The sequence below is a fragment of the Notolepis coatsorum genome (assembly GCF_963971535.1).
Source record: "Notolepis coatsorum genome assembly, chromosome: 19".
In the NCBI taxonomy this organism is placed as follows: domain Eukaryota; kingdom Metazoa; phylum Chordata; class Actinopteri; order Aulopiformes; family Paralepididae; genus Notolepis; species Notolepis coatsorum.
Genome location: NC_140183.1, coordinates 40,897,387 through 40,915,571, shown reverse-complemented (window position 1 = coordinate 40,915,571; position 18,185 = coordinate 40,897,387). Strand labels below are relative to the sequence as shown.

At 41.4% G+C, this 18,185-nt stretch overlaps 1 protein-coding gene across 1 annotated transcript in view; it reads right to left on the bottom strand.

The window, feature by feature from the left end:
• ntrk1 (neurotrophic tyrosine kinase, receptor, type 1) overlaps window positions 1–18,185 on the bottom strand; it is a gene marked incomplete at both ends in the record, with an annotated part of 104,333 nt that overhangs the window by 22,339 nt on the left and 63,809 nt on the right. The gene's annotated exons all lie outside the window — the stretch shown is intronic.

The window sequence follows — 18,185 nt, the reverse complement described above, 5'->3', positions numbered from 1 at the left end:
CGTTTTGGCAGTAGACAGAACAGAGTCGCAAGGACGACACCGGGAACGCTGAACCTTATGAGATACGAGGACACGCTACCCTTCTCTTGTGCCTTTTTCCAGTGAAAACACTTACTGCTCCCGCCTGCTGTGTTCACCTTCTCTCTGGGGAACGAGTGGAGCCAAAACCAAGAGAGATACATTGTAGCCACGCTACATGCCGTGAGTATCGGAATATCTGTGCCGGATGAATGTACTGTTTCCCGAGCTACGTATCAGTGAATGGATTATGTGAACTGTGCTATAAGAAACTTTGGATAATACAAACTGTCATTATAACTGAAGATAATTGAGAGCACTGCGTGCTGAAACGCTGCTACTATTTGCAGCAAAACGGGGCGGCCATTGACTAACAAATGAACGTGGGAGCTCGACGTGTGTAATAAACTGTGCTATTTCCTTGCAGCCAGGAGGACACTACTGCATTACCCTGGTCTGCTCTGCACTAAGAAGTACCCTATTCTCCGGTCCCAGTCGGAACGCTTTTCAGCCCAGGGCCGTGGGAGAGAGGGAGGGGGGGAGAGACCTTCCCCGCCCACGCACCTTCGGGTCGCGTTATATCCTTTTTGTCGTATTGTCTATAAACTGTGACTGGCGCCTCCACTGCCCCAACCTAGGCTAGGATGTGGGAGGAGCATTCTGGCCCCAGACCTAAACCTCATAGTGCCCCATACCTACTACCCTAACATGCCCCCTTATCTTTACTGTGTGCCACCAGTGTGTATTGTTCTTAATATGAATTAATTATGTGCTGTGACTCCCTGAGACCAGTGTGATTCTGGATTAGTTCGTGACCGTTTCCAGACCTGGGTGCAGTATAGGCACCATTCCCCACGTGTGCAGTGCTTTAGGGGCAGAACAGATAGTGTGGGTGGGAACAGCAGCTTGGGGTTGGCCTACAGTGCAGAGAAGCACCTAAGGGCACTGGTCTTTTAGATTAGGTTAGTTAGTAGTTATTTATTTAGATTCATGAACTTGTATGCTATATATATTATATGTAATAAAGTATTTCTTATTGTTTCTTAACATTCTCCTGTGTCTGTTTGTGGTCTTGGGGAAATTCATGTATGGTAGGTCAGCTGAGCCCTTTGGGAAGTGCATCCGTGCGTTTGCACACCTTAATCCTAGATCTGGATGCTTCCCATTGGGGTCTGGTGACACAAGTTCTGTCACGTGTCTTGCGCTCGACCAATAGCAGCCGATTTGTTGCCAAGTTACGGACAAGGGACGACAACAAATTTGTGTCTAGCAGTAGCATGGAATCCACGGAGTACATATCGACGAGTACAGAAGAGGACAAAAATGGCTTAACTTGCCAGGCGAGAATCATACCATTGCGGAGACATACAAACATTGTTTAGATATCAAGTTTGCCAATGTTCCTGGAGATGCTGGTTTTCACGCTACTTATAGGCGTTTTATCAACAAAAAACGCTTGGATACAGCTGAGAAACGGGCCACAACGTGTTCTGCAGCTCAATATGTGGATACACTATTTGATGCTGTGCTGAGAGACAGTTTAGCTGTGTTTTTATAGTTTACATACTGTAACTAGAATTCTAGTTTTCTTCAGATACTGTATGCCATCTAGTTACCGGTATATTGTTTTACAGTGATGTTTATGTAGATCTGCTAGTTAATAGTGATGTTTAAAGTATGTTAGCTTTCAGAACCAATGCTTGTGTTACCCTCACCTCTTCCTTTTCTTCAAAACTGCCATGTACAGATCTATGTCAATGCCAAAATTGTGCAAATATTTCTAAGGAAACTGAGGATAGGGATACGTGGGATGATGACGGCTGCGGTTACACCTTTCGTATCATCTTCGTATTGTTTTCTTATACGTATCGCCGCGTATCGCCGCGACGTCATGCGCCTCGAGTCACACTTTCGTTTTTTTTCTCGTTTTTGTCACCAGAGCACACTGATGTAGTACACTGCCAAAGCAGTAGGTGGCAGTAGGTGGCAAACATGAAGGCAATTTCAACCAATCAGAACGAATGTGCCAATACACTTCCTGGAAGCTCCAGCAAAGAAAATGTCAATAAGGCAGGCGCCTATGCCGCGCCACCATCTTGCCTATTTACTCAATGCAGCAATTCTTTTTTCAGCAAAGCCTAATAAAAGTGCAATAAACAAAACGGATACATTCACTGTGTGTTCTGCCTGTCATTTGTTGATGAAACAAAACTAACATCAACACAAGTGACCACCAAGAGCGGATAGTTTAGTCTAAAAAACGATCGGTAGCATTGTTAGCTGCATGCTAACGTCAATGGAGTATGCCATTATAACAATATAGCATTGTGGCTAGAAGCTAACGTTAGCTCACGCTACTTAGCCAGCACCAAAACTGATGATATCGCGAGCTATCAGTAGTTAGATAACATTAGAGACAACGCTGTGTGTATTAAACAAAGGTGAATAGATGACTGGGCCATTTTGTTTAATGCTTGTTAAGTTGAAAGAGGAACTCTGAGCTAACAGGGTCTGAATCCTGATAGCTCACGTTAGCCAGCTGCTCATGCAATCGGTAATGCTAGCAGAATGAATAGATGTAAACTTTATTTAACATATTGCATATGGGTACAATACAATACGGCTCAATACAAACAATTGTTAAGGGAATGCAGACTGTTGTAGCTTGGACTGGGGTCCTTATAACAATAACTTGACAACACATGGTAGCTGAAGCTATTTGGGACACGGAGCTCTGTCCCAAACACACACACTGTTGTCACCGGAAGGGCACGCAGATGGTATCTACTGCGCATGGGCGTTTTCGCAACAACTGCTCCGTGCTGACTACACGCTGTTGTCGACTCGTTTTTTTTGCGTATCTCCAAACGCAAACACAATTTTGCGTTTCAGCCGTATCCACAAAAAAATGCCAAAAAACGCATTTCTGTGTAGATAGGACATCAAACGTCGTCAAAAACGTATAAAAAAACGCCAGGAATACACTAGTCTAACCATAGCCTCAGATGATAGTGGTGAGGATGATTAACATCAGTGTTGCCTGGGAAGTGTGGTGGTGGATGAGGGTGTGGACTGAGGTTGGGATGTATATGGTGAGGGTATTATGGTTATACAGTAGGTATAGTGTGATTTGTTTGTATTTTTGTACCTGCATTCTATTTTGTTTTTAAATGGAAAATAAAAAGGTTAATGAGTAACTTATTGATTTGTAATTATTATTTTCTTTCATCATTCCAAATGAAGGGTGTAGTGTTTTGATTGATTAACTATCTTGATCAAAAGTATGTGGGTCTATTATTTTTCTCATTATACTATCCACTGAACTGTTTTATGTGTACAACCTCAATCTTTAGAAAATTGTACCAGCATCTTTAATATTGCAGGTTGGGAATCACAAGGCGTTTTTGATACAAATTTGCATATCATGGTATAAATTCACATTCAAGTATACTAATGCACCAATATTTGATGTTTAGGTACATGTGTAAATGTCAATTTCAGAGAGATTTTGTCTTCCCAACAAATTAAATTTTTCGTTTTTTTGTAATTTCCATACATACCATAATTCCTCTAATAGTAACGCCGGCTTGTATTTGTTTCAACTGTAGCGGATACCAGGCTTGTATTAGGAGGAGGCATGTATAAGAGAGAGGCCTATATTTCTAATTTTCAAACAGATCATAATGAATAAATCAACATTTTGTGTCAGTTTGAACCCAGTCAAATGTACTGGGTTCATTTATTGAAACCAAGTACTGTATGAAATACGGTAGTAAACAGTGCAATTACAGGTGGTCAAAAAAAGTAAAATAAAGTATAATAGTGCAATCACAATACTGGTATAATAATAATAATAATAATAACTTCGTTTTATACAATTCTGAGGTAGGCTTACTCTCTTGGTAAAGATTAACACCATACCATTATATGGTATTTACTGCACAGCCAGGCCAGCATATAACAACAATAACAAAATATACCCGGCTTGTATTAGGAGGCCGGCTTATAATTGCTTAGCTCAACAGCGCACCAGGTCATTAATAGAGACCCAGTTTTTAATTGAATACCGGTTACTATTAAAGGAATTACGGTATACATTTATGGCCCCTGACAAAATTCGGCAGGCTATCTTGCAGAGAACTTTTAACCCAATGTCCATGATGGTATTGTCTATGGCAAAATGCATTCAGAATGTAGTTCCCAGATGTGGGAACGAAAATCATTTTCTAGCCACTTTTCAGGCTTCACCTTATGGCTTACAAGGCTATAGGTGTAGGATGAAGGTGCAGGATGAAGTGTGAAGAGGGAAGGAAGAAGAATACCCACACACTGGATTACAGCTCCCAATACATTACTTGACTTACAATGCTATGTTTCAACCCAACAGGGTCTTCATCAGGCAAAACGTAATTCTTGCCTTGTTACAAAATGTACATCTTACACAATGTTTTCATAGTCTTTTACAGATTCACCACTACCATACCATGGGCCACCATTGTGAATGTGTTTCTTACCACGTTCGACTAAAATGCCCTGCTAACTTCTTATGCATAGCCTATTTTCCATTGTATGTGAGTCTCTATTCCTCTTCTTCCTCTGTAAGAAGAGGAACGATAGAGCAACTAACTTGTCAGGCAAATAGATGAACCTCAGAGGTACAGTATGCATGGTATTTGAGCCAGATGTGGTACATGTGTTAATGTGGTACATTTTCAGATACAGAAACACTGGCATTGTCCTTTAAAACTGCATGACATTAAGGGCTCGACCATGAACCTTGAGCTTAACCCTAGGCCACCAGGCTGATGCAGACATTAAACTAGTTGGTGACATTCTGAATCCGCTAGCCTCTGGGGATGGTTGACACACACACAAAAACAAAAGTTTCAAGCCACGATGACATTTTAATCATCTTATATGGATGTCAAATCTTGATGAAAGAAGTTCAATGGTAGGATATTAATCATGATATACTTCAATGCTGGCTTTCTTTCTTTCTTTCTTTCTTTCTTTCTTTCTTTCTTTCTTTCTTTCTTTCTTTCTTTCTTTCTTTCTTTCTTTCTTTCTTTCTTTCTTTCTTTCTTTCTTTACAAAACTGGAATTACCTTTCAATGACATTACCTTTCATATTAGCAGCTGTCAAGGGAGGCCTTCATTTGTGAAGAACAGAACATTCTGACCTTTGTTGAAACGTCACCTTTCCTATTCGTTATCCAGATTAATCTAATACTATAAATGGTCCTTCAATGTATGGGGGTGTGTGTGTGCGTGTGCGTGTGCGTGTGCGTGTGTGTGTGTGTGTGTGTGTGTGTGTGTGTGTGTGTGTGTGTGTGTGTGTGTGTGTGTGTGTGTGTGTGTGTGTGTGTGTGTGAGCGTGAGCTAACTACAACGTCAACCTCGAACGACCCAAATGTACAATGACTTCAGCTGACAATTGGCAGATTGAACATTTCTCGACCGCATAAAAGCACAAGATCCTAAAAGCATTACGGACGTGGTTCAGCATGACCCCCGGCATCATATAAAAACTATTTAATTAACGGGTTGATGGTTAATATGAGCCATAAGGCCCGTAATACGCCTTGAATTGATTTGCAATAATGTAATTGGGATCATGTACCATGATGATGACTGCTGCTCCAGTCTTCCACTCCACAGTTGTTCCTGAGAATCATCAGCACACCCACTCTCTCACGTCCAACTCCAGTCTAAATGAAGCAAATCACCACCAACGTGTCTCCATCCATCCTAATATTCCTCTCCCACTTTGTCCCTCCCTAGCAAAAAGGAAGTTGTCTATACAATCCCTATTAGTTTAACAGGCAGGTGGTTGGGGTAGAAAAGGCAGCTGCCTTCTGGGGCCATGAGACACATCACCCCCCACGCTGGCTGCTGGAAATGCGATTTCCATCCATTCGCGAGCGTATATACTGTATCTCAGGCGTTGTGTGTGCATATGTGTGTGTGTGTCCACTCCCAATTTGTCTCTCATGGACACCTGGCAGATATGCACCGTCTACGTCTGTTTCAGTGGTGTCTCTGTCTCCCAGGTGCCTCACGAACTCCATCCAGCCAGAGGGGGGGTTCATGTGGGTTCCCATTGGAAGAGAAATGGGGTCTCAATAAATACATTTAAAAAAAAGAGTACTCCAGTACTGACAGGAGGGTGTTTAGCTGTGGTGACTGTAGCAACTGGAGGGTAGCTGGTATTACATCTTCGGTGCCCAACATCTCTGCCAAAATGCTTGTAAGCAAGACACTGAACGCCAGAACTGCCGCAGGGAACTCTGACCTCTGAAATGCATATATGTAGGGGACTGTGTGTATGTGTGTGTGTATTTATGAGGGATATGCAGAAAGACACAATGTCAATTGCCTGAACTGACAATAAAGTAAATCTTCTATTCTTTTTCTTTAATTAAACATAAATTACTGCAATATTTTCGGGACTGAAGAACTACCACCGCTAACTTTGTGCAGAAGCTGCTGTGAAAAGGCATGTTGCCATGCCAACACATTTCAGTTATTATTTCAGCTTGACAGCTCCTGTGTCCCTGAGGCGTATGAAATGTTATTCATGCACTCAATGTGATGTTTGACATGAACCCATGTTTTTCATTTTTAATCGCTGGGGTCACAGGAATTGTTCATTTCCAAACCAAACTCAACTGTCAAATCTGTACCATGTAAACTATGCCGACCAGTGGAGACTTTCTAGTCAACTGTCATTCAGTATACAGTATGCACAACATTTAAAGGTAATTGCCGTCATTTGAATTCCTATCATTTCAAATGACATGTTGAACTTGTCCGGGAGAGTGAGAAAAGAAGTTTCAGTTGTTCTTTAGGGGCGGTAAATACTTCATAAAGTTTATCCTTTCATGGACCTACAAAGCGTATACCTTCAAGTTTCAAGTTTGTTTTTATTTGTCACGTATAAGGTACATGTACTTTACAGTGAAATGCGTGGTTCTGTATGAGCCCCTGAGAATGCGCTTCATACAGTAAAAAAGTAAGTAAAAGAAGAATAACACTATACAATATACAATATACAATACAATATACAAACTAAAGTACAACCTAAGTACAATGAAGTAAAATGCTGATAATGAGGTACAAATGCAGACAATGAGGTACAAACACTTTTTTTAAGGCAAGGTGCAAATGCAAATGAGGTATGAATGTAGTGCAAATCTCTTTATAAATAGATAAATATAATGTAGTGTTAAAGTGTCTAAAGTGAGTATTTGTTTAAAGTGAGTGTGTGCATGTGGATGTGGATGTGTATGCAATGAGTGTAGATGGATGGGTTGATGATGTTACATAGAGTCATTGAGCAACCTGATGGCCTGGGGATAGAAGCTCCTTCTGAGTCTCTCTGTACTGGCCATGAGACTCCGGTAGCGCTTGCCTGACCGCAGCAGTGCAAAGAGGCAGTTGTTTGGGTGACTAGAGTCTTTGGTTATTCTCTTAGCCTTGGCCCTGCAACGCTTGGTATAAATGTCCTGGAGAGTGGGAAGCCCACCTCCAATTGTGAGTTCGGCTGATCAGGCCACTCTGTAGTCTGTGATTCAAACTTGTCACCAACTGACCATAGGCTCCACAGCAAGCTGACGAACGAGTTGAGCTAACCGTCGATGTTAAAACTGAGTGACGAATGTATAATTTACGCTTGTGCCAATTGCCTACTTATTATTAAGCTAGGTATTGTGCAAGCATTGCTAACCTGCGTGGTTATTATGTAGGGGGGATTACGAATGCATAATGCCGCGGCAACCTATTAATATTACCTATGCGACCTATGCGACACATTAAAGATGGCGGCTTTGTGTTTTTCTGGAGAGCCTGCAACGAGTGACGCGTCTACGCTCGGTGCGTAGAGCTGCTGCGATTCACGAAGGGAGAGCGCTGGCCAATCAGAGCAATGCGGAAGCACAAGTGCGTTGCCTTAAGTGTTCACGCTGCCAGACCAGAGTAAAGTCGGGTTATCTTGCCAGCGGTTGAGCGCCATACCCGAGTATAGTCGGGTTTTGGCAGTTTTTTCTTTTATTCGATTTTTTTATTCATTACAGGTTCACGGACCTCAGTGTTACCATAGGGAATCATTCTAAGATCCCTAGAGTGCAATACCGGCCGCATCCTGCTAGGTGGCAGTATCGCCCACCCTTTGAAACCATATTTCACACTGTGTGTCACATCTAATTTCGTCCGGGCGGATAATTTAGATCAAGCCAAGTAAATCGCTTCATCCGACCACTTCGAAACGCGTTCAGCACATTTGAGGCATATCTTGTGCCACTTCATGTCAGGGACCTGATCGACATCAATACTGGAAATCACAATCAGACAATTGGAATATTCTTTTTGGGATACCTCCTAGTAAAGGTAAGGACTATATCAACCTGTCAACCCTCAACCTGTCTGTTTGACCCTCTTCCAGCAGCTCTCATCAAAAAACTCTTCCCAACTCTAGGCCCTGCCCTACTCAATATCTTCAACACCTCCTTGTCTACTGGTGTGGTGACCCTGGCCTTTAAATCAGCCGTCATTAAACCACTACTTAAAAATCCCAACCTCGACCCTCTAATCTTGAAAAATTACAGACCCATCTCAATCTTCCGTTCCTATCCAAAGTATTAGAACGGATAGTTGCAACGCAATTTACTGACCATCTATCAAACAATAATCTTAATGAATCTTTTCAATCTGGCTTTAGAGCCTTACATTCAGGGGAGGAAACTAACTTTTTGGCTTACCAGCCAACTGGCGAGTAGATGATTTTTTTTACCAGCCAAACAGATTTTTTACCAGCCAAAAATGTATCTTTTGTGGAAGATCAACAACTCTAACAACCACCCACAGAACTATGTGTTGGGGATAAGGGTTCCGCACGGACCATGTTACTTTCCTGTCAGCACACTAGCTCAATGTTAACAGAGTTTAACATTAATAAATGTTTAGCGTCGTCTTTCGACATCCCACCTCAGACTCCTATCCTTCTCATGATTATGAATATGTAACGGAACGTAGGCCAATCTCGCTAACGTTAGTCGACCGAAATCAATTAGCAACATGATTCACCGGTACTACTAGCTAGCTGGCTAACTAGCTAACGTTAACTAGCTCCCATCAAAACTAACGGGTTGGTATGGCCATTGTGTTATTTATATTTGACATTAGCTATTTATGGGTGGAATATTCTGATTCTAGCTCACTAGATCAGTCACATTAAACTTTCTTTGTTTATAGCTTGCTAGATATGTAGCTAACGTTAGCTAGGCTAACGAAGCTGTAGCTAACGTTACTGTCCATGCAAACCACTCGTCGAAGGGCTAACGTTAGCTCACGTTAATTACCCCCCATGTATAGAGCCAGGGCCGCCTCAAGGGGTGTGCAAGCAGTGCGGTCTCACATGGCCTCGCAGGGAGGGGGGCCAAATTTTTTTTTTTTTTTTTTATTTATTATTATTTTTTTTTATAAAAAAATAGAAAAAATAGAATGTTAACAATCACTTTCCATCACAGACCTAAAATCTAGTTTTGCTTACATGCTTATATATTTCACATCAGATGTTTGTAGAATGTGTCTGACTTGTTCCGGGCTCTGCAGATATACTATTGGAGCTCTGCGGCTCTGCAGATACACTATTGGAGCTCTGCGGCTCTGCAGATATACTATTGGTTTCAACGAGGGGAGGGGTTACATAACTTACAGGTACGGGGTCTGACTATTCGGCGCTATCCACGGGAGCGCTGTGCAGCATCGGAACAGAAGATATAACGCAGCGTGCCGTAAGCTTATCAATACCAAGTATAGTGATTAGGTTATGCCAAGACGAAGAGGACGTTCGGCAGATGGAAAGATGAAAGTTGTTGCGTGTTAGAAAGTTCAGTCAGGCTAGCCATGTCAGCTTAGCTAAAGGCAGGGACAGCTAACTAGCGTTAGCTACGTTATCGAGTGCTAACGTGTGGCAGATAAACTAGGAACAGACTCCCAAGTTCATCCCAACGGGGGGGACAATATGGACTGGTGAACTTTATCATCTCCACGGTTGTCTCCTTCCTCTTGGACGTTTGGTGAGTTTTTAATACAATCTATTCTGTTCCCGCCGTGGATATCTCTCTCTCTCTCTCTCTCTCTCTCTCTCTCTCTCTCTCTCTCTCTCTCTCTCTCTCTCTCTCTCACTCTCTCTCTCTCTTTCTCTCTCTCTCTTTCTCTCTCTCTCTGTCTCTCTCTCGCGCTCTCTCTCTTGCTCTCTCTCTCTCTCTCTCTCTCTCTCTCTCTCTCTCTCTTGCTCTCTCTCTCTCTCTCTCTCTCGCGCTCTCTCTCTCACTCGGTGTGCTGCATTATGCAAGGGTCTGCTCACACTGTGCTCGTGCAGTTTGTGACGTGTGTACTAAGCTTATAGAGTTCGATTCAAATAAGGCAAAACTGCAAATCTGCATGTCGTGCTTGAAAAATGTACCTGGCTTTAAGCTTGTTTATCAGGTTCCAGGGGTGTTTTATGCATTTTCCCTGTTACTGCCAGGTGTACGACTGTACAGGTGCATTGCCACTAAGCCTCGGGCAGCGCTATTATTTAAGAATACGTTGACTGTATCATATGCCCAGCCTCGGGCAGTGCTATTATTTAAGAATATGTTGACTGTATGCCCAGCCTCGGGCAGCGCTATTATTTAAAAATACGTTGACTGTATCATATGCCCAGCCTCGGGCAGCGCTATTATTTAAGAATACGTTGACTGTATCATATGCCCAGCCTCGGGCAGCGCTATTATTTAAGAATATGTTGACTGTATGCCCAGCCTCGGGCAGTGCTATTATTTAAGAATACGTTGACTGTATGCAAAAAATAAAAAATTAAAATAAAAAAAGTATATTAATTATTATTATTTATTTAATATGCCGTTTTCACCTTCACGCACCTGTTGGGAGTTTGCGATCAGCTCGGGAGAGTACTTGTATCGCAGACTCCCCTCCACTCCTTGTCGGGTCGTTCTTGTTGCTACCATCACCTGCCGCGTCTCCGGCGTGAGACGACGTGCCAGCCATCACCACCTGTCGCCGTTTGCCTGGAGTGGGACACCGCCTTCGCTCTCTAATACTCTACGGGAGGATTCCAGTGTTCCCACTCCAGACGTCAAGCCGGCTACTTCCCAGCTCCCTCTTCGTGATCCCCGTTCCTGGGGTGAGGCTCGCCATCGCTCCCTATTACTCCACGGGAGGATGGCTGTGTTCTCACCCCGTTCCCCTCGGACCCCTGTGTTCTACTGCCGCGTCTCCGGCGTGAGACGACGCCACTGCACAGAGGCCTGTTTCAGGACATCTCCCTCAACTTTGATACTTGTCATGTATCCCGAGCTCCACCATAAAAAACCTCAGAGTCATTTTTTATTCCTCCCTCTCATTTAATGCACATATAAAAAATGTCACCAAAAGTGCGGCTACATGGCGTAGTGGGCAAGGCGCTCGCCACGAATGCGGAGACGCTGGGCTCGCCTGTTCGAGCCCAGCACTCCACATTGCTTTCAGTTTAGCTGGTCGTTCATACTAATACACATTGGCCGTATTAGGGGGTGGGAAACTGATGGGTGGGGATCGGGCGTTGTGGACAGCGACTCCTACAGGTCGGTTGGTGCGCCTGCGCAGTAGAATCAGGAAGTGTCGGGGGCAGCGTGAGCCTCCCACGCGTTACTCCTCGCCACTGAGAGATCGAGCTGCGCAGGTGAAAAGATGCGACTGCTGTTACCTCAAGTACCGGAGGGGACTTGTGCTATGTATGACTTAGTCCACATTGCAGCCGGCTTGTGGGAGGCAAGAAACAGCGTTCGTGACAGGGAGGGTTGAATTGGATGATACGAAATTGGGATGGGAGAAAATATAGAAAATGGGAGAAAAAGTGGATAAAAAAAAAATGTCACCAAAATTGCCTTCTTCCATCTTCGTAATATCGCAAAAATTCACCCCATTTTAACTCCGGCTGACGCTGAAACCCTAATTCATGCTTTTGTCTCATCACGTCTAGACTAGTGTAATGCACTTTTTTCAGGCCTACCTAATTCAAGCATCAAAAATCTTCAACTTGTGCAAAATGCGGCTGCACGGATACTAACTAAAACTAGAAAATGTGATCACATCACACCAGTTTTGTCCGCCCTACACTGGCTTCCTATTCAAGCCCGATCTGACTTTAAAGTGCTACTCCTCACCTACAAAATTTTAAATGGGCCCCCCTGTCTCCCTGTCTCCGGCTGTCTCGTAGTGATGACCGGAGTGTTGGACGTCCCGTCTGTGAGAAGGAACAGGGGGAAGTAAAACAACTTATCAAGCCCTGCCCCTTCCTTACAATATTTGACATTATAATTTAATAAAAATATAAATAATATAACAAATAAAAAATTAAATAAAAGTACAGTTTTTTATATATCTAAATATCCAAATGAGAAAAAATAATAGGCAGTCACATTACTGCTCAAGCTCCTCTCTCTTATATGTGTCCATAAGTGCTTGTTTATAGCTACCTTTAAATGTATTGATATTTTTGCTTAATTTTATATTCGCATCCAGACCATTCCAGAGTGATACCCCACAAACTGCAATGCACATACTTTTAAGAGTTGTACGTACCGTAGGTTGCTTTAAAGCTAATGTCCCTCTAAAATTATAAACACTCTCTCTGGCCGTGAATTTTTTTTGAATGTTGCTTGGTAATTTGTTTTTTATTGCCAGAAACATAATTTGTACAGATTTGAATTTGATTAAGTCCATGCATTTTTATGTTTGACTCCTTACAAACAGACTATTTGTGTGATCTAAATATCTACCATGATGTACTATCCGTATGGCTCTTTTTTGCAGTGTGCATATCTTTTGTAAGTTGCTTTTATAAGTATTTCCCCAGATTTCAACACAATATGATAGATATGGTACAATGAGTGTGCAATATAATGTATATAGAGTTTTCTGATTCAGGATATATCTAGTCTTGCCCAGTATACCAATACTTCTCGCTAACTTTGAACACAAATATTTTATATGGGGTTTCCAGCAGAGTTTGTGGTCTATTAACACTTTAAGTGCCGGAAACGTGTTTAGGCGTCTTTCCTAGCCATGCTCAAGTTGCCTAGGACGCCGTAACTCGTCTTTGATATCAATATTTCAAAAATCTGTGATCGGAATCATATTTCCCCTCTGCAGCCTTCACACACAGTTCTGATCTCCTCTCAATCCTCTAGCGGTTCAAGATCGCCATCTGGTGGCCGATCGGCAGATCGCCCAACAGGAAGTCATGTGGATGAAGTGGTGATCACCCATATTACTTCCGGGCACTCGCTATAGGTCCCGGGACTCGAGCTCGACACAATACATAGCGATCTGTTGCCAATAACTCGATAAACAACATGATTTGGACGTATATACTATTATACAACCTGGAAATGGACCGGGTATTTCGACATCCCATAATGGAAAAATGTCTCCTCCACGCTGATCGCCCAATGGCCCGAGGAGACTGGGGTGAGTTTTAGCGTGTAATATTACCGTGTTCGATACTAACTGCTATGATGAACATTTGACCCACATTAGATGAATGGTATAACGCTGCCCACGGAATTATAAACGCCCCCTTGCCCATCCGGTCAACATCAGATGACGTGTAGTAACTTCCAGAAGTACGTCCAGTTGGAATTCTTTATATCGCGCCGATTGCTATCAAACTGTATTTCATCATCAATATAATGCATTTGGGGCTATAAATCACGTTCTGGAGAAAGCTGCAGAAAGAGATGAAAACATACTTATACTTTAGACCATATTTTAGTATGAATATGTGAATGAAAAAGTTTAACGTTGCTACACAATGAACAATACATATAGGACCTTGAATGGGCCCTAATAATGGCAATCTAGCAATAGAATTTAAAAAGTTATAGCCCTGCAAAGAAGGGGAACTTCTCCATGTTAAATAGAGCTGGCAACAGATGGTATATCATGAATTTAACCTCCGGCAGTTAAAGTGTTAAGGCCCCTAGAAACTTGTTTGTATATACTCTCTAAATTTTTACATTATCAATTTTCAGTTGAGGATCAGTGATTATTTTACAATTTCCAAATATCATGAAGTTGTTTTTTTTCAAATTGAGTGATAACTTATTTGTGTTGAACCAACCTTTTAATTTGTCCATTTCTATGTTTGCCACTTCTAAAAGCTGCTGAAGGTCATCCCCCGAACATAAAATGTTAAATGTTTGTGTCATCCGCAAAGACAACCAGTTTCAGTATGTCAGATACTTTACATATATCATTTATGTATAAAATGAACAATTTGGGTCCAAATACTGACCCCTGTGGAACACCACAGGTAATGTTTAAGCATTGTGACTTGTGCTGACCCATCAGAACAAATTGCTGCCTGTTACTAATAGCTTTCCAGCCAGTCTAGAGTAACCCCTCTGACACCAAACCTGTCCATCTTTTTCAGTAAAATCTCATGATCTCTATTGTATCAAAAGCTTTTTTTAGGTCAATGAATATTCCTAATACATATTTCTTTCTCTCTATACCGTCCGTTATTTCCTCTACAAGCTCCATTAATGCCATGGAGGTAGATCTAGCTGTTCTAAAACCATACTGTGAATAATGTATACTCAGTAGATAGTAAATTATAACACTACCTTAGGCATACTGCACCTTATGTGGCACTGTGAATAATGTGAATATTTCTTCAGCTAGTCAGATAGAAAATTATATTGACCATATTGACCAAATTGTTTACACTGCCTGTGTTGTTTTTACTACCTGTACACTGTGTTGTTTTTACTACCTGTACCCCCCCCCCCCTCCCCCCATGCTGCTATGATGCCTGAATTTCCCCAAGGGGATCAATAAAGGAATATCTTATCTTATCTTATCTTATCTTATCTTATACTGGCTGTCCATTAGGAGATTATGTTTTTCAATGAAAGTGTCTAATCTTGCAACATATAGTTTTTCGAGTATCTTTGAGAACTGTGAGGATACCGGTCTATAATTGGTAAACAAATGCTTGTCTCCAGCTTTAAATAATGGTATAACCTTTGCAATTTTCATTTTTTGAGGGAATGCTCCCATTTTGAACGACAAATTGAATATATGAGATAATGGCTCCACAACTCCTTGAATAATATTTTTTACCAGAGACATATCAATGTCATCCCCATCTGTGGAGGTTTTATTCATGCATTTGTTTACCATCTCAATAATGTCCTCTTTCTCCACAGATCCCAGAGATATTGAAGCAGGGTTTCTTTCTCCACAATCTTCCACCGCAAAACTCTTCCCAGTGTTGACTATTTCATTGGCTAGTTTTGGTCCCACATCAACAAAAAAGTTGTTGAACCCATCCATCATTTATAAGAGTAATCTTTCTGTCCTTTTCTGTAAAATAGTCAGGGTAAGCTAGGTTGGTTGGTTTATTTCTAATAATACTATTTAATATGTCCCATATTCCTTTAACATTATTTTTATTTGTATCCAATAATTTGGTATAATAATCCTTCTTGCATTTCCTCATAATACTAATTAGTTTGTTTTTGTATTTTTTATATTTCAACTCGGCTTCTTTTGTTTTGTCTTTAATAAATATCCTATATAAAGTATAATTTTTTTTGCATGCATTTTGTATACCTTTTGACATCCACAGATGTTCTGCCAACTTGTTCTTATTGCTACACTGTTTCAGTGGGCAGTCTTTTTCATACAGGACTTTAAATTTGTCTAGAAATAACTCATAAGCTTCGTCAACATCTGATTCATCACATATACTCTTCCAGTTGCATTGCAATAACTCATTTCTGAAAGCAGATATTGTTTCGTCAGTTCTTATTCTCTTGTATTTTATTTCCTTTGACTCCCTCCTCTTCCTATAATTACACTCATATACTGTAAAAACAGGTAAGTGATCGCTAATATCTTCAATTAATAATCCACTTGTCGTATTACTTTCCATATTGTTTGTAATAATGTTATCGATTAGGGTAGCACACTCATGTATGTTATTCTACTAGGTCTTGTAATAGTTGGAAAAAGGCTCATACTGTACATTATTTCCATGAATTCATCCGTTTTTCCATGTTTGTTAGGGTTCAACAGGTCAATGTTAAAGTCCCCACAGACATACTTAACCTTTTGCTTTGATGTGGAAAACAACCTCTCCATATTCACCATGAATGTGTCAATGTTAGATCCTGGTTTTCTATACACACAGCTCACAATTACATTTTTCATTTTTTCCATAGTTATCTCAACCATAATACATTCCATCACATCATCAATTGCTATTGACATGTTATCAACCACCTTACATGAGAGCCCTTCATCCACAAACAATGCCACACCACCCACCTTTGCATTCCCTCTACTGATGCAATGAAAACCGTATCCTTGTAGAACAAAATTGGATCCTCTGTCTTCCTCAATCCATGTTTCTGACACAGCTATGATGTTAAAGGATTTTTTTAAATGTCCTAAATAATCTTTTATTTTCTGAAAATGTGCATACACACTTCTACTGTTGAAATGAATTATAGATATTCCATGCTCATATGTAACACTTGAATTAAACTGTTGCTCTGTGTAATAGCAGCAGTTTGTGTGGATATTGTCCAGGAGATTATAATCTGGGTCTATCTCATTTTCAAAATCCATGATTGGCACAGCAGCCTACTTGTCTATAGGCCTCCCCTATGCTGGACATACCTGCTCCTAGTCACTATCAAACCTGTCCAGTTGGTCTATGCTCCTAATGCACATCCCCCTGGCGTTCTCCTGTGCACCCTTTGGTTTGATAAACACTTTGCAGCTGCCAGTCCAAGTTGATTGAATCTTGCCCTGTTTCCTGAGTAACCTTGCCTTCCAAGCTATATCTGCATTTCTCTTGGTGAGGTTTCAAGTTTCTCAAGTTTCTTTAATAGTTGTCATACAGAAGTACAGAATACTTTTGTACAAAATGCTTCTTACTGTTGCGCTCCAGAGACTGTGCAAGACAAGATAAGTATGAAATAAAAACATAGTAAAATTAGAAGTAAAAAAAAGGTCACAGTGTTCAGTTTAGACATATGTACAATGTTCGATGCAGAATAGACGTAGTTACCATACAATATACAATACTGTGCAGTGTACTAATATACAATACTATATACAATACTATATAGTGCAAGGCAGAAATGGAGAAATGGGACGAGTGTACTAATATACAATACTATATACAATACTATATAGTGCAAGGCAGAAATGGAGAAATGGGACGAGGTGCAATTTAGGTACAATTCACAGTAGGTGTACGAGTTGTAGTGCAAATCCTTTATCAATAAATATAAAGTGTAAGTGTGTTTGTGTGATCTAAAGTGTGGAGAGTGGGTGCTGCAGTGTGTTGTTTGTTTGAGTGAGTGTGTGCGTGTGGGTGTGTGTGCTGTGTGCATTTGATGGTTGTTGCATAGTGATTATTGTTCGTTTAGCGATTATTGTTCGTTTAGCAGCCTGATGGCCTGGGGATAGAAGCTTCTTCTGAGTCTTTCTGTGCTCGCCTTAAGACTCCGGTATCGCTTGCCTGACCGCAGCAGTTCAAAGAGGCAGTTGTTCGGGTGGCTCGAGTCCTTAATAATTCTCTTAGCCTTCCCCTTGCACCGCTTGTAGTAAATGTTCTGGAGGGTGGGAAGCCCCCCTCCAATTGTGCGTTCGGCTGAACGTGTCACTCTTTGTAGTCTGCTACTACATGTGATCATTGATATAAACATTAGAACCTATCAGCTTCCTTCCCTGCCTAAGCAGATCAACTTTATTTTTCCTATTTGCAAAACGGATGATGATGGCAGGCTTGTTCTTACAGCGGTGGCGCAATGAGTACAAGGATGGCTTAAACGGCTGGCGCTGAAAGTGTTAAATGCACTAGCAGTTGGTACATCAAAAACACGTAAAACTATAAAAATGTACCAAATAAAGCACAATCTCGATGGAGCCCACAGAGAGGCGGCCAGATAGTGCGGTGCCATCTTTGACCTAAACTAGATCTCTCTCTCTCCATGATAAGTGACAACTCGACCCACTCATGTGGTCCACCAGGGTCAGCTGAGTGGTTTCAGCTCTTGACTTCACACCAGGGAAGAACAGAGACTAACGGCATCTTAAATTTG